This window comes from Canis lupus, chromosome 21 (assembly GCF_003254725.2).
Source record: "Canis lupus dingo isolate Sandy chromosome 21, ASM325472v2, whole genome shotgun sequence".
NCBI lineage: Eukaryota > Metazoa > Chordata > Mammalia > Carnivora > Canidae > Canis > Canis lupus.
The window spans coordinates 43,785,858-43,809,469 of record NC_064263.1 but is presented as its reverse complement, the minus strand read 5'-3'; the positions used below and the strand labels follow the sequence as shown (position 1 = coordinate 43,809,469).

The 23,612-nt window shown below is 37.7% G+C and overlaps 1 protein-coding gene across 2 annotated transcripts in view; it reads right to left on the bottom strand.

The window, feature by feature from the left end:
• Positions 1 to 23,612, bottom strand: part of NELL1 (neural EGFL like 1) — an 820,299-nt gene that overhangs the window by 179,624 nt on the left and 617,063 nt on the right. The gene's annotated exons all lie outside the window — the stretch shown is intronic.

Sequence of the window (23,612 nt, the reverse complement as noted above, 5' to 3'; positions counted from 1 at the left end):
CCTTTATAACACTCACATATATGTGCATGTATATGTGTATAGACACATATTTCTTACACATATATATTATATAATTATGTGAGGTTCCTGTGCATGTGTGTATATATATAAACACATATACATACATAATTACATGAGGTCATGTGTGTATATACCTATATACACACACATGTGCACATGTATTTTTTCATGCCCTATGGCTGTGGAATAGAAAATAATTTTCTATATTAGAAGTAATATATCAAAACTCACTTCAAACATTATAATTAACGAAAGAAACTCATGCCACAGTATTGTTCGATGAAGAACAAAACAAGCATGTCCCATTTCTGCCACTCTTTAACATCATTCTAATCTTAAAATCAACAAGGGAAAGATAGAAACCACAACAGAAAAGTGGGCAAATTAAATTATTAATTCTATTAAATTAATAGAAAAGTGGGCAAATAGGTAATTTAAAGAAGAGGTAATCTGAAGGCTAAAGAAGCGTAGGAAGAGATACTCAAACTCATTAGTACTTTGTAAAGCAAAAACTAAAAGAAAAAAAAGATCAATCATTTTCATACATCAGATCGGCAAACAGAAACCTGGATGATGCTATGCATACACTGGCAGATTCCTGCACTGCCAAGAGAAGTGTGGTCTGATGCAGCTGTTCTGGAAACAGTACTTCATCAAGTAAAGTTTACACATGCATTTTAACCCATCGGTCCCTTTTTTGATCTATATTCCAGGGAGATTTTCACACAGGTCCAAGAGGGGGCAGTTAAGAGGCCATTGATAGTATCAGTGGTTGCAGTTGAGAGGGTATATGGCCATCAGGGTTTTATTTTGGAGGGAAAGATAAGAGAACATGATGGAAGCACAAGACAGGGACTACACAAAAGATCATTGCCAGTCAAAGTGACCTTCAAGCAAACAGGGCAATCAATCTAAATTTTTCCATTTAAACTAAAGTGCTGAGTTTTTAAAAAGGAATCATGGTAAGATATATAACATCATACAACTTCAATACATCGCAAATCAAAATGCAAAGAACAGAAATGCACATTAAAGGAACACATATGAGGAAAGAGACTGATCTGGTACATTAAATGGTTGTCTGTGTGGTGGAATGAGGAGTGAGAAGAGGGAGCAGTGAGAGAAGAAATTAAATAGATACACAAGAGAGAGAACTTGGAATAATAGCATGATGGTGTGCAGCAGCCGAGACGATGGACACATCCTCCTGCATCTGGGCTTAACACAAGCATGATCCCACCTACCTTTCACTCTAGATTGCTCAGCTTTCCCCAGATGTTTCTGTAATTTTACATTACAAAATTTTGTTTGTGCCATCCTGTCCGGCATGCCACTTCTCTACTTTCAGTTGCATATGTCCGAATCATTTTTTAGGGTTCTATCAAACACTTGTCATTCATGACAATTTCCTTGATCTTTTCTCCACTCTGCCTAAACAGAAGTACTCCTAAAGTCCCCCAGAGCTCTTCAAGGCTCTTATACAGAGTTTATCCTTTTAAAATCAGGCATTAATAATTATTTATGTGCTTCTCTTATCTCCAATCGTAGCTCATGATCTGGATTTATTTTAAGCCATTTTTGTACATAGAAAGCAGTTGGTAACCTTTATGAACACAAGCCTGTTCTGCAATTCACAAGTGGCCCTAATTGTCTGGTTTTTTGTTTGTCTGTAGTCCTTTCTTTAGAAGTCCTTTGGGTTACTGGGATAAAATTAGCTTCTGCTCTTTTATCTAGCATTCTGAAGCCAATTTTTACTTACTAAAGGAATCACAGCTTATTTTTTAATGTTTTATATATGAATGAGTTAGGTAATTCTATAAAAGTGTTTTTTGGTTACTGGTATTAAAAGTTGCTTTAGAAAACACTTGCATTACACACTTGATTCCTACAAGTTTAGTTTTTCTCTGTAGGAAAAAAGGAACACTTCAGGTGATGAGCAAGTTCATGGGATACAGCTTACTGAGTTACTGATGCTTTGATGACAAGTATCACAACAAAAATTCATTTACACAATGAAGGAGCCTTCATCACCAGGTATGTGCCAGTGAAAACTGCTCCTGCCAAAACATGCAACTACATGTCCCTAGAATTGAAGAAGTTACTGAAAAGACATTTAAAGTCTGTATAAATTGACCTAGTCTCTCTAGATGAGATGTTATCTCAGCTAGTGGGTTTTTTTTTCCCCTCCTAATCAATAAATTCTCATACTTGGTTGATTTTGAGAATTGATGTTTCTTTTTTTACTATTTTTTCAGACTCCTTCATCTTTGAGCCTTCGATTCTGGTGTTATTTTCAGAGAGGCCAATGTAATTTCTACTGGTGTCAAAAAGTAGAATTATGCTCTTATTATTTCATGCTTTTCAAGGTTCTACATTGTAACATGACTTGTGATATTTCCCATAAAGTGTTAAATAATGGAGGAATTACTATTACTAGAACAATAGAAGAGATTCCACTGTATCATGGAAACATGGTCCACAATCTCTGATGCCATTTTAGTGGGGGAAATGAGGTGTAGAAACTAAACGAGTCATTTCAGTCAATGGTAGAAGGATTTCTTTGGTCTCTTTCCCCAGGGACCAAAACAGGGTTTTCTTTGGCAAAATGTAGATTCGAAAGTTAGAAAGGTCTTGTTATCAGCTTGCTAAAGTCTTTCATAATCTGCTTGATCTGTCCCAGAATAGATACTTGACTTTCCTAAATGTGATTAGGTTTCAAGTCAAACTATCTCACTTTTATTACAAACATAGAATTCTTCTCAACTGGAGATATTCTCCAGGATTGATGAATTTTGAGTCATTCAGAAGAGATGGAAGACATGAAGAGGCTAGCGCAGTCATCATAGACACCTCTTCTCAGTGTTCATCTGGATTTCCCCTCTTACCTTGTTCACTTTCCAGTAAAGCTGCCCACATTTTATCCTCTCACTTCTCTATTACTTAGTGGTTTGCAGCACACTTTTTATGAGGAGTTCTCCCAGTCTGAGTGCTTCCAAATAAAACTATGAAGCTTATCTTAATTCTCTCCAATCCACTTAATTCCCCTCATATTTAACTCCACTAAGTCTGTTCATCATCAGCTCTACACAAACCCATATCATTTGGTCCTAGTTGGTGGCCTATATGACAGAAACTACTAATTCTTATTCCTTCTAGGTAGAGAAACTTGTAGCTGGAGGATAGAGACTTTCCATGCATTTCCTTAAATTTCTAGAATATCTGAATATTAAATATTATCTCCTGAAAACAAATATTTAAATTTTAAAACGTGGTAATTCTTAGGCATTTACTCTGGGTGACAGCAGTCAGGGATGGCATTATCAAACTATATAATTCCTGCTACATGTTAATGAGTTGATGTGTTTTTCTTCCCAAGACACATAATCACTTAACACAGATACAAAACACTCCTCCCTTATGAAGGAAATTGCAGAGTGAATTCTGCTCACATACTTTATATGCAATAGCAGCTCTGTCAATAAGAGCTGAAGAAAACTGTTTCTCTATCCAAGACAAGCACCTAAAACTCTAAAGAATAGACAAATACATATACACGAGTTCTGCATATATTATTTATGCTTATATTCTCTGAGAGATGATGTAGCACAGTTGAAAAAAAAAGAAAGACCACATACAGATCTTAGAAGCAGGCAGCCCTTGGATTGAATACCAGTTTCCCTGTGCTTATTAGCACTTAGCCTTAGATGATTTTCTTATATTTTCTAGGCTTCAGTTTTCATGATTGTACATTAAGGATGAAAATAATGTCTAATCTTGTAGAAGGAGTGTGAGAATTAAAGGAATTCATTAACTAAGGTGCACAGTCCTCAATCAGTAGTTGACATCTTGCCCACAAATAGAGGACTTCCATTCTAATGGCCCCGGTTGAGTTCTATTCTATTGACTGTACCATTAAAATTTAACAGGCTTCCAACATCCAGACCTAGAAGGCTCCCTACTGTGGGTGGTACTACTAGGATAGGGCATAAAAGTATCTGTCAGTCTTCCCAAACTTCCACTATATCAGTATAATCTACTGCTACATAGTCCCCTCCCAACAGTGCCTCCTGAATCCCCCCATTCTTCCCATCATTTCTCAATAGTAACCTCACTAATCCACTGCAGTGTATTTGTGAGATTCTAATCCATGTATCTTATGAAAATGTAAGTATATTTGAGGTTAGAGCAACTCTTGTTTTTAATGTCAACCTTCTGGTGCCTAAATGTTTTGTGATTAGACAACAAGCACATCAAAAAGTGTACTTTATTCTTAAAAATCAATTTATTTCTGGAGTCACAAAGCTCTGCTCTTGCCTAAATAATTTTCTCACTAGCCCTACAATTTCTCTTAGCTTTACTATTTTTTACTCAGCATTGTTTGCAATTTAACTCCTATTTTTTCATTGAACAAAGTGTATTCAATTGTAATTATCCTCCCCAAATTTAATTCTGCTCTTCTGTGCCCAAAGCTATCAAAGCTTTTGACCCATAGGTCTTTCTGTATTATTTCTCAGTTCTCCCTGGTATTTGGAACTTCCACTAAGGACCATCTGTAGATTTAATTAATTGTTGAATCTTTCTTCTTCCAGATCATTAATGAAGTTGTTAAATAAGTCTGAGCCCAGTGCTCGTCTCTGTGGTATCTTGATGGTCCTTCAACCCCAATTATGTACTACATTTCCCTTTACCATTTCCTCTTATTTACATCCCCTTGGTCATTTCCCAAGCCATTGAAAGGCTCACTTCCAAATCACTTGAAATTGTATTTCAAATGAAATTTCATGTGAAATAGCTCTTGATTTTTTAAAACCTGACTTAACTATCCTTAGAGGAACAGCAATTTATAGTCCCAATTTCCCAAAACATCCTGCCAATTTAAAGGAATAATTCAAATATTTAACATTTAAATAATACCCTATCAGTCTTTGAAATTAAATTTATAGTCTACTTCCAAAGGAGAAATATCTATCCTTTCAGGAAGCCTCTTCTGATTTTTTTTTGGTGGGGGGAGAGCAGCTGTTATGGGATACTTATAAATTGTATTTCTTCCCCCAATCTTGTTTATTCTAAAAGAGAAATATATTTTATAGCATTTTCTATCACAGCCCTTTATAATACTATTATTGTATATACATTTTCATATTGGCCAGGGTCCCTTATGACTTTTCATCTACAGGTAAGACACAATTTTAGAACTGAGGGGCTACCTTCCAATTAAAGACACTAGATTCAATATTCACATTTACCTCTACTGTCTCCATCAAACACTAATAAAATAATATTAGAGAAATTATGAAGGTCATAAACCCTCAAAGACAAAGCACATTGGAAGAGAGACAAAGGAGACATAATTTTGGAAGCTGGAAAGGGATGAATAAGTGTTAATTCACTCAGAAGACATGGGAAAAATGACTCATAGCTTGCAGTGGCAGAAACAAAGAAGCAACTTGACTTGTACCACCAAACACAGAAATTGGAAGCATCAGCTATCTCTGGAAGTTCTGGCAAACTGTGAGGCAAAGGGGAAAATTAATTGGAAATTACATAGGCAGTTCGATTCCTCAGAGCCACTCCCTAACTCTATCCAGACTGCTGTCCTCCTCCTGCCCCATCAAAAACTAGAGTTTTCTTTCCAGTGGAGGGTACCATAAAAGCTGGAAGACAGCTGAGAGCAACGATAAAATGAGGCCAATGACAGGCTGCCCCAATATGGGCCACTCTGACATAAAAAGTATGCTATGTTAAAAAGCAATCAAAACCCAGAAGATTCAAGAAAAGCTCTTTCCCTCCTCCTCCTCAACTGCCTAAAATGAGTTTAGATAGAGGACCAGCTCCTGGAAGAGCACCATCCCCATAGGTAACTGCATTATGATATGAAGTAGGCATGGTAGACAGGCAAGAGCCCAGCAAGGCCTGTTTGATCACAGTTTTCTCTTTGTTTTTAAGTGGCCCAGCAAACATTTGTTTATCAAACATTTATAATTTTTCATATTCTCATGAATTGCATTCCTTTCCTCTCAAGTCCCAAACTTCTACTCCCTACCTTTCCTTAGTTCAGAATGACCTATATACTTCATGTTGCCTTCCTTGATGCCTTTGGAATCTCATGTCTGTTGGATTGCCTGTTTTTGTGATATTAAATTTGATTTTCTCCTATTAGTCAGTCTCATATTGATCTCTTAGTCCAGCTAAAAGGACCTTGAAGGGCACTCTCTCCTGACACTAAGAAAAAGGGGATTGATTAAGTGAAAATTTACAGAATGATTTTTGAAAACCCTTTGCCTTGCCCTCCCCATCTGTCTCTCAGAATGCTAGCAATGAAGTACAATTTCTCCAGAAATTTAATTCCTTCCATTAGATTGGAAGAATTTTCTCTAGAAAATTGGAATGGCTAAAAAAGAATGAGTCTAAAATCATTTACATCCATACCCTGCATAGGTAAATTGAGGTTTCCACCAATGTTTTAATGTCTCACTCACAAAAGTGAGCATATAGCTAAGGGTACTGGATGTGTGAAAAAGAACTAGCATAGGGAAAAGAAATCACCTTAGAGAAAACGCAATATTTTCTTTAAAAACTTTAAAAATTGTGGCTGTCTGCTGAAAAATATCAAAGAAGATTACTGTCTACAAGAATTGAAAACAATATAAAAAGATGATTCAGGAAACAGTAATAAAACAGGATAGCAGAAATGAATAACAATAACTTTGGAAGATAAAGTTGATGAAATGATGTAATCTTTCTGCCTCCCCAACAAAGAAAAGTGAAATAAAAGGAGAAACAGATGAAAAAGGAAGCAAAAGTAATCAAACAATTAGTCCAATTTAAGGGTCTAAGCCCCAAATAATAGGAGTTCCAGAAATAAAGAACAAAGACAATTCAGGGGAGTAAAATATGAAAGATTTTTTTTTAATCCCAGAAATAAAACCAGAAAATTTCAAATTGAAAGGATCTTCAAAGCCCTCAGTGCACTGGTTTCATAATAGGACCTCACAAAAATTTTTAACACCAAGAATAAAGAGTCCAGAATTTTTCAGAAAAAGAAAAATCAGAAGTCATTTAAATAGTCAGTGGCACTGCACTTCTCAAAAGCTACACTGAAAAAATAAGACAACAGAGTTACTCCTACGATGTTCTAAAGAAAACTTTTTAATCTAGAATTCTAAACCCATTCAAACTATCAACTAAGTACAAAGGTAGAGAAGAAACATCTTCTGACATGTGATATTTGAAACATTAGAACAATTTATCTTCCACACACTCTTTCTCAAGAATCCAATGCAATATCTATCCTATATAAATTAGATTGTAATCCAAAAAAGAGAAATAGACAAGATTCAGGGGAGACTCAACAAGAAAGAGATGATGTTGAATGTAGATCCAAGAAAACAGCTCTGATAGAAACCAAAAGAGCTAATAGTACAGAACGGAGGAGGTCAGAAGGCTTTGGAAAAACTTCCTTCGACTTAAAGTTATAAAATATAAAATAAATTTCAATGTATTGGGAAGATAACATTATTCAAAGAAAATTTGGGATTAAATCAATGCTGAGTGAATGAAAAAATGAGTGAAAAAACAGTAACAAAATGAGATAATAATTAAATCCAGATAAAGAAAGCATTTGTGTAGTACAAAAGAACTAGTGTTGACTAACTATGAAGCTCCCATATAAATGTCATTTATAGAGACATAATAAGGTAAACACTGAACACTGACCTAATCATAATTGAAGAAGAGGAAAATGGGAAGTGCCTCTGTGTCTATCTGTGCATGTACTGCAGGCAGGAAATTGAGAAATAAATGAATCTTTTGTCTTCCATGGTGGTCAACAGGTAATGTTCTAAAACTGAGAAATCAAGAAATAGTAACATAAATGTATGATTATTAGAGATATGGGGAAGAAAATGAAGTACTCTGGAGAGGAGGAATGGAGTAGAAGAACCAGAGCAGAGTTTCTGTTTTTTTCATAAGCAGCCATGTAGATACATTCAACTTTTAAAACTATGTGCATCAGAAAATACCAGACAGTGCAATAAAACAGCAAAAGACTTGACTAGGTACTTCATAAATCAGCAAAATCAAATGCACAATAAGCACGCAACACATGTTCAACTCTATGAGTCATCAGAAAAGTGCAAATTAAAACCATAACATAGTCCCACAATAGCGGGATGGCTGAAATAAAAAAGATAGTACATAAGTCCTCATGCAGTTATGGTGGAATTAGAATTCCTACTTATTGCTACTGGTAATATAAATAGTACAACCACCTTGGGAAACAGTTTGGTAGTATCCATTAAAACTGAACCTAAGTATACCCAGCAATTCTGTTCCTAGATATATACATATATGGAAATATTTGGATATGGTCACCCAAAGACATGTGGAAGAATATTTATTGTAGCAAAATACGCAAATTATAAAGAGCTCAAATGTCCAAGAATAGAATGGATGCATACATTTTGGCATATCCATAAAACGGAATACTATTCTGGAAGAATTAAAAAACTATAGCTATGAACAACAGTATGGGTAAATCTTGCAAATCAAACATCCAACTAAAGAAGTCAAACAAGAGAGACCATATAGTTTGATTCCCTTCATATGATATTCAAAAAATGGGCAGAACTAGTCTATGGTATTAGAAGTCAAGACAACGGATCCTCTTGGTGGGGCCTTGGAATAGGACAGGAGACAAGGTTTCTGGGATACAAATAATCTTGTATTTTTTAATCTTGGTTCTAGTTTCAGCTTATTAAAACTGAGTTATATATTTACGTTTTGTGTGTTTTTTCTACCTACATAGTATATTTAAATAAAAGCTTATTAACTTTCTGTGTGTTTTCCAGACTTTCTGCCTTTCCCTCTTCCTGAACTTCTAGGATTATTTCAGGGCTTTGAGATAACCCTTAAACAAGAGGGAATAGAATGTGACATTTACCAAAGGTTTTACTAGATGATAATTCTGCTAAATATTACAGAAACCAGGGGCACCTAGGCAGCTCAGTTGTTTAAGTGTGTCCAAATCTTGGCTTCAGCTCAGATCATGAGCTTAAAGTCATCAGACCGAGCCATGTATTGGGTCCCACACTCAGTGGAGAGTCTGCTTGAGGTTCCCTCTCTCTCCTTCTCCCTCTGCCCCTCTCCCATGCTCACCCTCCCTCTCCTCTCTCAAATAAATAAAATCTTAAAAAAAAAAACACTGCAGAAACTGAACAGAGGAAGAGAGAGTGAGTTAAACAACGAAATCATTTTTTTTAGAAATTCCTTCAACAATGCAGAGAACTTGGAACTTATTAGAACAACAGAAACTACCTATCGTGCTGTAGAAAGCTAATTCCAATCTCAAACCTAGAAGTTGTGGCTTCCTTTTTTCTTAAATGAGGATAATAGTAGTATCTATCTTATAATCTAAGCAATTATAATAGTGGGTGGCACATAATCATTTGAAGTATATTTAGCCACAGGTATGTTCATAGACTGAGGAATAGGGAAAAGGTTTCTCTCAGATGCCCAGTTCTTGTATGTTAATAACTATCAAAACATTAGATAGTTCATGTCATGAAAACCTATTTACTTGACATTAAAATAAGTTTTCTCCTTGGTAAAAAAAAATGAGGGCTGTTATAAAAAGATCCGCAGGCATAAATGAAACAAGACTTCAGATCTCATAGAATCCTTATCTACAAGCATCTGTTCAGAGGTCTTGTTTCCTTCTGATTGTTAAAATTTCACTTCCCTGGGGATGTTATACCAACTTTACCATGTGAAAGGTATTTTATTTTAGAATAATATTTAATTATCAATCTCTGTTGGAGTGGCATTACTGAGAGACTCACATTGCTTTTATTTCACTTCAAGTTTAAAGATTGGAGGGGGGACTGAAAGCCCCCTATTGGAATACCAGCTCAATGTTTATACTCTCTGAACTTGAAAAACTCATTCGAACCTTCCTGAACATGTTTCTTTTAAGAGGGAAATGATGCTTATTTCACGATAGTTTCCTGAGATGCTCTAGAAAGGAAATGGCTTTGACAGATTCAGTGACTATGAAGAGTTGTTAAGTAGTACCTACAACTGAGGAGATTGCTCTCAAATACAGAGGTTCCCAGGAGAGTCTGTACACCACCGATTCTTTACCACCTACTAATTTATTATCTGCTTTTTAAAAGCAGACTTTCTCTAGTCCCTAGAACGTTGAGACATTCTTGCATCTCAGGAAGTTATAGAACTTGGTCAATGGCATATGAAGAGTGGCTGAGGTTGTCCATCTTGAAAGGTTACACTGTGCACCATTGTCATGGTGTAAGAATGCTCTACGGGTATAGCAGTATTACAGTAACCTCCTTCTGGCACTTTTAAGATTAAACTTCCATGTTAATGAATTGGGACAAGAGAAATGAACACTCCTATGAGGGAGAGACCAAGGGTGGCATGACAGAATAATGAAGGAAATTTATAAGGCATGGAATTTTAAACCACCAGAGAAGTCAAGTCCCAGATGTCCTCCTCATTACCTTTACAAACTTGAGCAATTTCCTTAATCTCCTAGCTCTGTTCCCTCATCTGTAAAACCAAGATGCAAATACATTCTTTATGCACTTGTTATGAGATGAATATAGAGATGACATAGGTCCTAGAAGCATGCATCAAGGATTATAAAGACCTGTCCTATGAGAAATAGAGTATGCCTATCCCATTCTAAAGAACAGAGTATCAACTAAAGTGCTACAAGGAAAGTTAGCCTCTCAAACATCCACGTGATACAGATGGTATACAGAGGAATCACAGTGGCACACTCAGAATTCAGAGTTCAACTAAGAAAAACAACACACAAGAGATGCACTCTGGCAAACTGTCAAAGCCCTTTTAATCAGCTTTGTCTTTTGAAAGGACTGCAAACAACAGTGTGTAAAAGCCTGGGCTTTGAGGCAAAAAGAACTGCTCAAATCACAGCTCTGACACTTGTTAGGCCCTATAATCTCGGGCATATTACTCGGCAGTTCTTAGTCTCAATTTACTCAATAAATGAGGATAATCACTCATTTATTCACTAAGTATCTTTTGAGTGCATGCTTAGCGTCAGGCACTCTTCTGAGAGCTGTAGCCACACAGCAAACATTGACTAAAGTCTCTACTATCAGGGTAGGCAGCATTCCAGTGGTGGGGAAGACACAATAAACAAGACAGATAAGTGATATATTCAATGTCTTAAGTGGTGACAAGTATTGGTGGGGAGGGGGCAGAGAATGGAGATATTATCATTTGGGGCAAACTTGGGGTCTGCAATGTTAGTTTAAGTTTTTATTTAAATGATTTCTACCCCTAAAGTGGGGCTCAAATTCATGACCGCAATATCAAGAGTTGCACACTCTTCTGATTGAGCCAGCCAGGAGGGGCTGCAAGTTTAACAGACTGGTAGGCAAGGCCACATTGACAAATGTTATTTGAGTAGAGACCTGAAGCAGGTAAAGAAATGAGTTGTGTATATAAAGAACATTCCAGAAAGAGAGAACACCCAATGCAAAGGTCCTGAGGTATGCTTATAGGCTTGAAAAATGGCAAGTAGGAACAGTGTAGTTATCTGATGAAATTAGATTAGCAGTATGGGGTAAGAAGATGGTGATAAGCCACTGGCTTCTGGGTTATGAGGTTTAGATAACATAATACATGCCAAACACTTAGCACGAGATCTAGCCTAAGCATTAAATAGTAAGTATGTAGTTTAAACATTCCTACACCATTCTGACTCCAATCTTCCGAGACTGGAGAAATACTACAAGAGACACTGAGAAAAATTACGTAGAGATGCCTTCAAAATGCTAATGCACGGAGTTTACAGGGAATGTACAAGTGACTATGGCATTTCCACATATCTGAAGACCAAGCATCTGGAAAAATGAAAGCTTGCCATTGGTAGCTTGACATCACTTTTACTCAAAGAGAGTGCCATGATAATTTGCTGACAGTAAATCAGAGAGTGCTTAAAAGTGCAGTTTGTGGAATGGGGAAGTGGCAGATAGAGAGTCAGTGAGACTACTGAAAGGAAGCTGGGGCTTGTGCCAAGGGCACTGAAGAACATTTAAGATTTTTCAGCACAGAATTAACTTCATTGTATTTGTATTTTATAGGGTTGCATTGGCTGCAATGCACAAAGAATATTTTTTTGAAAGGGAGGAACTGGTCTTGGCATCTATAGATTTGCTTCTAGTCATTCCAGGCAAAAATCATTCCAGTAATTTAGATTAGGTGGTAGAATGGAGAAAAAAAAATAGATTGCAGTGATTCAATGGGAAAGTGAGGGTGAGGGAGAAATTAAGGATAACTCTGCTACATACAACCTAAAAATATCAGCGATGAAGGTGTGTGATTGTCAGCAATAATTTTCTCATTCTTCCCAATATACAGCATGATGACAGAGTTGTGTCTTTGGAGATGATCACGAAAACTAAGAGATCTTTATTATCTATTGATTCAAAAAATGTTTTGGCCAACTGTGGTGTGCAGGCACTGTTCTGGGTACCAACGGTACAGTTTCAATAAGAAAAAAGCCTCCCCCCCCCCATGCAGTTTAAATCCTGGGTAAGCAGATCATATTAAAAAAAAAGACATTATCATGTCAGAGAGTGAAAAAGGCTCTGAAAACAGTCAGTGACCAAGAGGAGGATGTGTATTATCTTTTCAAGGTTTTATTTACTTATTTGAGAGAGAGAGTAGAGTAAGGAAAAGGGAAGGGGCAGAGGGACAAGCACACTCCCTGCTGAGCCAAGAGACTGATGCAGGGCTGGATCCCAGGACTCTGGGATCATGACCTGAGCCCAAGTCAGATGCTTAACCAACTGAGCCGCCCAAGCGTCCAAGAACATGAATTATTTTAGTTAGGGATGAAGGTCTCTCTGAGGAGATAACTCTTGAACAAATACTTACATGACACAAGGGAGCTGAAAATTCTAAGCAAACAAAGAATAAGGGAAACATGAATAGTGTGTTCTCAGAAAATCAAGGAGACCATTGTGACTGGAAAAGATGGCATACAGTGAGGGGAGCACACTGAATGAAGGCGGCGGCAGATAGGTAACAAGGAGGGGGACTGGAGGTTGCAGTCTCACAGGCTATTGTAATGACTTTGCATGAAAATAGGGAGCCATGGAGGATTTGGGACACAAGATTAACTAGGTCTAAATTATTGAATAATGTTCCCTTGATTACTTTGTTGAGAGGAGACTATCATTGCACCCCAGTGGAAATTAAGTCAGGTTTTTACATTCATCTAGATTAGAGATGATGATGTCATGTCCAAGAGAGATAGTGATAGAGATGTGTAATTTGGATTCTAGAAAAATTTTGGACGCCCAGCAAAGATTAAGATATGCAATGAAAAAGAAAAGTCAAGGACAATGTCAAGATCTTGATCCAGGGCACATGAAAGGATAGATCCTGCCATCAACTGGAAGACCAAGGAGGAAGACCACAGGAGGTGGGCGTAATGTGAGAGGAAGAAGGATCAGAGGTATTTTAGGATATTGGAGACTCTCAATAACCACTCTATTATTTAAAATTAATATCCTATACCTGTGATCGACATCTAAGTCTGTGTGTTGCCAGCAGAGCGAACATTCCAAACAAAAGCTCAGGGATTGGTAAAAATGAATAAATGAATGATGCATTTCAGTGGCCAGAAGTAGTTTAGGGCCGGTAGGAATGTAAGATGTATGTGGAGGAGGAGGAGGAGATAAAGCTAGAGAGGCAGGCAGAGACCAGCCATGGAGGTCTTGATCCATCCTGCCATGGAATTTGCCTTTGTCTCATAAGCACTGAGAAGGTACTGAAAGATTTCCTTAGCAAGGCATTCCTTAACTACATAAAATCACGATAGGAAAACCTTTCAGTACCTCCTCGGTGCTTCTAAGATAAAGTGTCCCCTCTCACGGACTCAATCTACTTTAGGTAAAAGTGTGGCCGCCCACAGATAACTTTAAGGCCTCTGTTAAACTGGAGAATGCTCTAAAATCACATTAGCCCACCAAGCCAGAAACTGCTCATCTCTTCTACCATTACCAGAACGAACGCATACATTTTGATGTTTGATTTATCATATTTTGGACCCGAGTGAACATTTTCAGGCAACTACCTTTTCTAATCAGTAGATTCTATTAGGAGAGAGTGATGCAAATCACAAGAGTTATATTCCCTCTCAGTCAGTCTATTGGCTTCAATTAGTCTTTTTCCACATGATCTATATAGCGCAGTATGTGTTCTGGGATACAAAGAATTCTTAGATACTAGTTACTAGGCAAAGTTTGTAATTTCTTGGTTCCAGTTGGTCATATTTTCACAGGCACTTGGCCTTCCTTTCTGGTTAGCAACTGTGCTTCAAGTTCCAGTGGTGTTTGTATTCCCCAGGGCATAGGATTAAAAATAAGCATGTGAACCAAACTCCTGACTTTTCACAGTTCAATAGGGTGAGCATTCCTGGTGGGGAGCAAGAATTTATTTTTAAGATTTCATTTATTCATTCATGAGAGAGAAAGAGAGAGAGAGGCAGAGACACAGGCAGAGGGAGAAGCAGGCTCCCTGCAGGGAGCCCGATGTGGGACTCGATCCTGGGACCCCAGGATCACTCCCTGGGCCAAAGACGGTGCTAAACTGCTGAGCCACCCAGGTGTCCCCAAGAACTTCTTATCATACTTATCAAGTAGTCAGGAATTATTTTCTGCTTTACTAACTAGACAAGGTAATACCTAATGGCTTTCGTTTATTTGATGGGAAAGGCCAATTACCAAGATTGGCTCCTTTCACTTTGCTTGCTAGAAAGGCATGCTGACAAAGCTACTGAAAATACACAAAATTTTTGTCCTAATGGTGTTTCTTTCCTCCATCCTCAACATGATGTGCTTTGACTTAGGTGTCGTTTAAATGAGACTTCAAACGGAGTTATTACAACTCATGGTTTACAGAATGAAAAGACTGGACCATGTGAAATTTAAGGTCCTTCCCTGTACTCATTTATTCAGTTATCAAGTACTTAATGAACTCCACTGTAGTAAGATATTTAAATTGGATTTTTCCCATGTCAGAGATCTGGCAGGTGATAATGTATTAAGGATTCCTGCATCCCAAAGCTGAGCACTTGGCTATTTTATGACACTTTCAAAAATCAGTTGCTTAGATTAACCATTAACCACTTTCCAGCTTTGTAATCAAAGGTCTAGAAATTCAGCAAGGCATGTTCACAAGGCCAAAAGTAAGGATTTTGTTAGAGAAAACTGTTTGGTATGTTGACTGTTCTAGGTGACGTTTTTGGGGGGTGGGGGAGAGAGAGAGAGAGAGAGAGAGAGAGAGAGAGAGAGACTTTCCTCTGAAAACTCATCTAAGGGTGACAGACTTGAAGGACACCCAGAAATGTCCTCCAGATTGTGAAGGACTGAGCAACTAGTATTTGATTCATACCTCAGAAATCTACAGGTTAAGGCCTGCATCTGCAACAGCCTCAGCCACTTGGCAGAGCAAATACAAACAAACAAACAAACAAACAAAAACCACATTAAGAGAGGGCTGCAGTGGGGTTGATGGAGGGGAAGAGTATCTGCTTTGCAGGGATCCTACAGAAGAGCACCAGGGCTTCCACCTAACCCCATGTGAATCTTACAGGGCAAAGGAGCCACAAGAGAGGAGGGGCCCTTCACAAGCTTAGAGCTACAGAAGGACGAAAGGATTGTCCACGCCAATGGAACTTCATTTGGAAGTTCCCTAGCAAGTGAGGGCCATCCCCAAAGCAGCTCATGAAGTAAGGACCAGCAACTGCACATCTCCCATCCAGAAGGCCTCGATGCTGAAAGTCCACCGTACCGGTTATGTGAGGCCTTATCCTCTTGCCTATAAAAAGTCTCACCCTGTAAGATTCAGGACACCTATGAATTGTATAATAAGGTATTGAAAGGAAAAAAAAAATACTGTCCACACCTTCTCACTGCAGACTTCTCAGATTGGGGCAGGCTGATTGCGGACAGTTAAAAGCTTTTACTTCACATGAATACAATATTGACTTAATTGCTCAGCTGAGACACTTTTTGGTCCTGAAAGCTCCCAAATAACACAAGGACCTGATAAGCCATAGTGAGATCAACATCTTCCTGGCATATTTTTCTGTGTATAGTGTATGTGTGTCTGTGCATAAAAATTGCACTCATACTGAACATGCCATTTTTTACTTTGTAATGTCTAGTGCAAAATGAGTGTTTACCAGATATCGGGAAATTTCAATACTATTCTCCAATGGGGCAGTACTCTTCTAATTCCCGTTTTGTTTTGTTTTGTTTTGTTTTTTAATCAAGAAACTGAGGCACAAAAGATTGAGGTAACTTTCCAAGGTGATAGAGCAAGAATTTATATTCTTAACTGTACACTCTATCTACCATCTCATTCAAGAGTCATCTTCCATAGGTTTTACAGGTTCCATATAATCGTTACCTATAATTTATTTCACTAATTCTCTATTGTTATAAATCTAGGTTGCTTCCATTGTACTATTATTTAAAATGCCATCCTTTCAACATTTTAAGTGTATCCTTAAGCCCCATTCATGCGTCTATCTCTGATTATTCTCCCAGGGAAGTTTGATGATTGAGTTTGTACCACATTAAGGTTTTTCTAAAATGATTACTCCCATGTTATACGGAAAAGTTGATGTTGCCCCCATCATAAAGCTAGTCAAGTATGGAATTTGGGAAGAGCCTCCTGGTTTCATGGTGCCAAACTTAGAACCAGTATGTTTTTCTATGTGAATTAGAGGAATCAAGAAAGGGGTAAGGAAATATTTGTAGAAAGAATAGTGGGTAGCCCTTTTGGTGAGGTCTCATATCTGTCTACGTACAAAGCAACGTATGCTATCAATCATAGAGTGAGAACTTGGTGTTAAGTCTTCAATTTCAACTCCAACAAATGGGAAGGAAAATATAATTCCCAAGAATCATATCTAGGTTATACATGCCACTATTTCAGGTGAATTAACTCACTCTTTCCCCAGAACAAAAATCTGGTGCATAGATTAATATTAACTTGGTACAGAATTGTATAAAATGTTTATGGGACCAGAGAGAAGATGAATTGGCCAAGGTGATATGAATAGAAATACTACATTTGAATGGTACAGTTCGAGGCCCTAAGAGCCGGCCAAAAGACTAGAGACCTTGATAATAGCAGATGATCATAAGGCATAGCTCCACCATTTACCTGCTGAGTGCCCTTGGGGAATTAGCCTATGTTCTCTGAGTCTCAATTTTATCACCTGGTAAATTGAGAATAGAATTAATGATAGATACCATTTTGAGATACCTACTGGATGCCAGGCAGTCTAACAAGTGATTTAATGAGATGATTTCATTTAATCTCATCATAATATCATGAAATAGATAATACCGACAGCCCATTTTTTAATGGCTATCAAGCTTAGAAACATTATATATATATGATCCCATAGCATAGGTTCTGAAACCCCACCTTAAAATGAGCTAGTGTGGCTTCAGAGATTGTGCTCTTAACCCCTATTTTGTTTACTCTCTTCCTGCCTTAGGCACAATAAAGATGCTAAAAGGAATGTGTAAAAACAATGCACATGATGAAGTAGGAGATTACAGTTCATTTGTCATAGGAGAACATAATTTATTTGGTCTTCTTGAGAATCTATTTTGTTTCACTGCCCCTGGACATAGGTAATGCAATGAAGAGGCAACAGATGATTGGAAGGTGTATGAACTTTGGATTCATCCATACACGGATTAGAATCCCCACGTCACTAGTGACGGGCTGAAGCACAGGCAAACATGTTCTCATAGATGTTCAAAAGGGTGAAGCTAGCTGCCTCATAAGAAGTAAGCAATGTAAACTTCTGGGGAGTTATAACAGATGGGTAGTAGGCTCATGAAAGCTTCACTTCACAAAAGGTAAATAATTCATGAGGCACACACAGTATCAGAACTCAGGCCTCTGTCCCTCAGTCCAGTCCTCTTCACTACTTCCGGCTGCATCCCTAATTTACTGTCCAGGTCCCTGCATGTTGGACCTTTGGCCCAATGTCTCCATCATAGTTGAAAGAAGAAGAAAAGTTGAGTGGGTGGAATTAAAGACAGGAAGGTGGTACCGTGTAAGTACTCCAGATGAATAATCTCAGCGTTGGTGGGTCTGGGCTTGTCTTTTCCTCCACTGCAATCCCTCTCCTCTGCTATTCTCTATTTCTGGAAATATCCAGAGTGGGGAATAGCTCCTCAAACAAATTCACACTTGTCTGACTTTAATGAAATTTTAATAGAGCATCTATATGCATTCTTTTTTGGTCAACGTACAGAAACCTCAAATCCTCATATTTCCCTTTTAAATGATGCCACAGAAGCCCTGCCTACTCCAGCACCTATTGGCTGCACAAGGGCAGTCACAGGAGCTTCCATTTACTGAGCCCACACCATGGGCCAGACCACCAGAGAAAGCTCCTGCTGAGAAAAGGTAAAATACATGTCCTAGCTTCCAGGATTTTGAAAAGGCACATTTGCACTTATCCTCTTCCCACATGCCCTCCCCACAGTCCTGTGATAGCTGGAGAGGAAAAAGAAGTATTCTGTTCTCCGTTTACAGAATGGAACTAATAGCCACCTTCTTAAAAGCTCTTAAAATTTTTCCCTGAAATAAGGGTGGGCAAAGAAAATGCTTATAGATGCATGCCAGTATAGTGCTCTCAAAGTCAGAGCAATATTTAAAATGTGGAAGATCACAGAAGTCTTTGTTTCTAACCATTCTTTTTACCTGGTGGATGGATCACATACTCAGACCAAACTTCCCCTGTTTATATATCTGCAAGTCCCTGAAGTACAGGGAAAAGAACAGAATAAATTATCCAGCAAAGTCATTTCCCTTTAAGGAAAAATTAAAAGGTTCCCCTTTACCTGAGAAAAATGAAGTCCTTTTTGTGATGCTTTATGCTCTCTGTAGTAACGGGTTTTTAAAACGTTTAAAATAAACACAAATAATACTGTTTTAGAAAATCCAGATAACCAAAATAAGAAAACAATAGCTACTGGAAATTATTTTGCAAATGGATAACACTGTCAAACTTTTTTGCTTTATTGATTTCCCCGAATATTCTTGATTAGGTTCTTAATATGATTTGGAAACACTTGCAGATTGTGTAAGTTCAATGGTTATGTGAGTTAAATGAATATTTACAACAAAACGAACCCATTTCTGAAGTTATGTGAGAAAAAGTCAAGGTCTGTGTTTTTATAATATCAGTGTATCTTTTCCCAGTTTTTTTTTTTTTTACATTAGATTATGGCCCCGCCTAATGTTTGACAAGTACTGCCCAACCCCGCCTGATTCACAAGACCTTGGTTATGAGTGCCTGCATTTATACAATTTGGAATTCATGGAATATGCAAATAGGGAAATGCAGGAAAATTAGCTGTCTTGTCTTGTATCACCACAAAGAACATTTATATTTATATCCCACCCAAAACTCCTACCCAAAGTGACTGCCTGGTAGTGTCAGAGAGAAATCATTTTAGAGAAAATGCCATTTAAAATGTGTGTACCTAACTTTTATACTATGAGACATCATCTTATTATATATATTGAAAACTTTCTTCTACAAAAAAAAAAAAGGAAAGAATAGGGGCACCTGGGTGGCTCAGTGGGTTAAATGTCTGACTTGATTTCAGCTCAGGTCATGATTCTCAGGGTCCTGAGATGAAGCTCCATGCTGCGCTCTGGGCGTGGAGCCTGCTTAAGATTCCCTCCCTCTGCCTTCCCCCTGCTTGTGTGCACGCTCTCCTCCTCTCAAAATAAATTACATGAAAGAAAGAAAGAATAGAGAGAGAAAGAAAGAATAAAGGGTTTTCTTTTCCTTCAGGAGAACACAATGATTAGGGTCACATGCTCCTTGGTCAGTGTTGAAGCATTCATGTGTTCACACTGGCACTGGGAGAAAGTGGACAAAGAACTGGCCCAGCCCCCATAGCAGCCTGGCTCCTAGGTGCCTCACATAGCACATGATGGGTGGGTATCAGCCAGTCTCTGGCTTTTAGATCTCAAGAATGTCCTAACCTTCAGCAAAAAATGCTTGGAATTTTTATATTATCAACTAACACTGATATATTTACCTAAGATATACGTGTTTTTGTGCATATATACACATGGATACATATACATGTGTATATACACACACACCATTTTTGTAAAATACTTTTTAAAATGCTGCATTTAAACTCAGTGTTGTCAATAGGAGTTAATTCTGCCTCCCTGAGAGTATTTGGCAATGTCAAGAGATATTTCTGCTTGTCATGACTGGGGATGGCACAGCTAATGGTATTTAGCGCATAGAGAGTCCAGTGATGTCACTAAACATCCTACAATGACGAGACAGTCCTCCCAAAGAATTATCTCAGTCCACAAGGTCAGTACTGTCAAGGTTAAGAAACCATCAACCAGACATAGTTTGACACCTTGTATATAATCTCTACTTGTTCTTGCTTGCAAATTTGCTTAATGCCAAGTAGAAATCTTAATCTTACTCAGTTCTCAGAAGATGGTGTTCTGATTTATGCTGGGTAACCTATTTAGTTATATTGTATCAATATAGTATATTGATTTCACATTTGGAAAGTCTCTGGGAGGACTTTGTGTTGTGTTCCATTTTGTTTTGTTTGGGCTACATTCTGCTAGTGTGCCATGATGTCCTGTTAGCTTCCGTAGGTTAGTAAGAAAGCTTTCTCTCGCAGCCCTTTCTATCCTAAAAGTAGCAAAACTACTCTTCTGATTCTTTACTCATCTCTTTCATCACACACATCACAATGTTTACGGTGAGGCCAAGTCAAAGGTAAGGGCACAGAGAAAGGCCGATATAATGCACTGTCCAGAAGCCAAGAGAGGTTAAATCTTGCTTATTCTGCGTGAGATTATGAAACGTTTACATTTATTAAAATCTCCTCAATCTAAAATAAAGGCAGAGTTGTTCATCTTTGTGTTACACCAAAAACAGGTGAGTGTTTTTACCTTCATTAAATTCTAGATAGGTATTTGCTTCAGAGTATAAATGTGCTTATACTCCAAAAGGCTGAATATCACAATGGATAAAACCAATAGCCAATAGTCATGGAAACATTTTAAGATTAAACATAAGTGAATTCTGTATAGCTCAAATGAGAACATCTAATTAGCCTTGAAATCGAAAGAAACCAAATAAAAGATTTAGTCTAATCACCCCGTGAGATATTCATAATGCCTTTACATTTTCCCCTTGTACCAAGTCTAAAGGCATCCAACATCACTATTCAATGGAAAAGAGAATTATTGAATGGTTATTACTAATGGTCAACATGACAAAATAATTTAAATAAGATACGGCATACATAGCTTTTCAGTATTTGCCCTACAATTCATCTACATCCCTTGCACACAACTGATTGGAAAATGTGTACTTTACTCACAAAAAAAAATCTTGCAGAATTCGAATACTGGCCAGTATCAAATGGAACAGCTTTGCTACTGATGGGAGATAGTATCACATGTGGAGAAATCTTGTTTTTTTTTTTTTTTTTTTTAACCTTAAAATAACTGTGCACGTATTCAAGAAAATGCATTTCCCAGTCTCAAATTCAGCAGTTGTATTTATGACATTTACATAGGAACCCACGTCCTATCAATCCTTGTTTTATTTTTCTCTCTGGTCTTGATTTTCTCCTTTATCTCTATTCTTCATGCTCCACATTACGGACCAGAGTGTAAGCACTGATTCAACCAACCACTTATTGAGTAGAGAAAAGGCCAGAGGTCAAACTAACAAGCCATCAGAAACCATAATTAATTTTTCCTGAGCTGCCAAAGACTCGGACCCTAGTGTAAGATCAATGTTCTCCCCTAATCCTTTAAAAGGTAAAAAGAGTCAGAACTTTACAAATGTTCTGATTAAGCATCTCCATAACAATATACCAACAACTGGTTTATCACAGACAACCTGAGGTGCTTGGTGAAAGTACAGATTTGTGGACCCTCCTCCCCAGACCTCCTGATTCACCAGGAATGGAGCAGAAGCCCAGGAATCTGGGTATTATACAGGAAGGCCGTGTATTATCCTTGAGTAATGTACGCAAGGGTTTATAACACAGGCTTTGTGTGATGCAACTTATATTTTCAGTTCTGATACTGGCTCTGCAGCATTGCAGAAGTTCCTTAACCTGACTAAAAGCATTAGTTTGCCATCTATAAAATGGGAGTAATGAGGTCAATCTCTCATTTGTTGTTAATATTAAAGCATTCATGTACAAGGCCTAAGACAGAATTAGTACATGATCAATCGTATACCATAGTAGTAGCCACCATTTTCAGCATCATCATCACCTTTCTGTCCCCATTAATCTTTGTATACTTATTTTTGGGAAACACAGCAGTTCTAGAGGAAATAAGGTGAAACCTTTAGCTTTTTTTTTTTTTTTTTTTCATTTTAGAAGACCTAGTCAAAATCAAATGTACTGCAATAAAGGCATGTGTGTTAAGTTACCATTAAGTTTCTTTGCTTTTTGGCAAGAATATTTCAGCTACATGTGGTAACATTCTCATGCTGCTCTGAAGCAGAACCCGGCTCCTTATCCTAAAGGATAAGCCTTTAATAATTAGATATTATTTAATAATGTGACGATTTGTTGATAGTATCACAAAATATGGCAACAAAGGCACACACACTGTTGATTTCCTTTTTGAATAATTTATGTAGATTTTGGCAGGTTTCTTAAAGGATCAGGCTGCCTTGTAAATGTACAGGCAGCACAACGTAATATGTTGGACAATTTGGGGTATAACAGGCTCAATAAAACAATGAGACCTTTAAACATGAGAGAACAAGGAGCTTTGCTTAGATCTCTGGCATTAGATGAAGACATCTTCCCCCTCATCAAATAATAGGAGTAATGATGACAACATTGCATTTCCATCTTTCTATGCTATTCTGTGATAAGTGTCAAGTGTGACATGCCCTTCTGAGAAAAATACAGGACAATGGTTTTACCCTAATAAAAATTCATGGACAAATATACTGAAATATTCAAGTTTATATGGCACAGACCTCTTGCTTGCATTGATTACAAACACTGGCACACTAACACTGAACGTCAAATTTCACTTAGACAAAGGTGGGAGGATTTCTTCCGTTAATAACAGAGCTGGATTTCACCAAATAGTACCAAGTGTAAACACGACATTTACTGCAAATAGAAAGGGGTCATAATGGAATCTTACCAATGCTAACCGGCTTATATTATCAGGCCCGTGAATGATAATGTTTGTAATAAACCAATATTACAATAAAATTCCAAGTACAGCCATAAACCTGCTGCTGGAGTTATTTAACATGCTTTTACACAAGGAGCATGTGGTCCTAACTTAGATTCCTTTGATGCAGCAGGTTGTTAAGGCTCCAGTGGTTGCATGTGATGTTACCCAATAGGTGATAAGTGGGGCAGGTCAGTTCCTCAGGCTTTGTCTCCAGCAGTGAAAACGCACACTGCACGCTACGGCGGAGAAAAGAGTGGACCTGGCTAAATTAGACACGC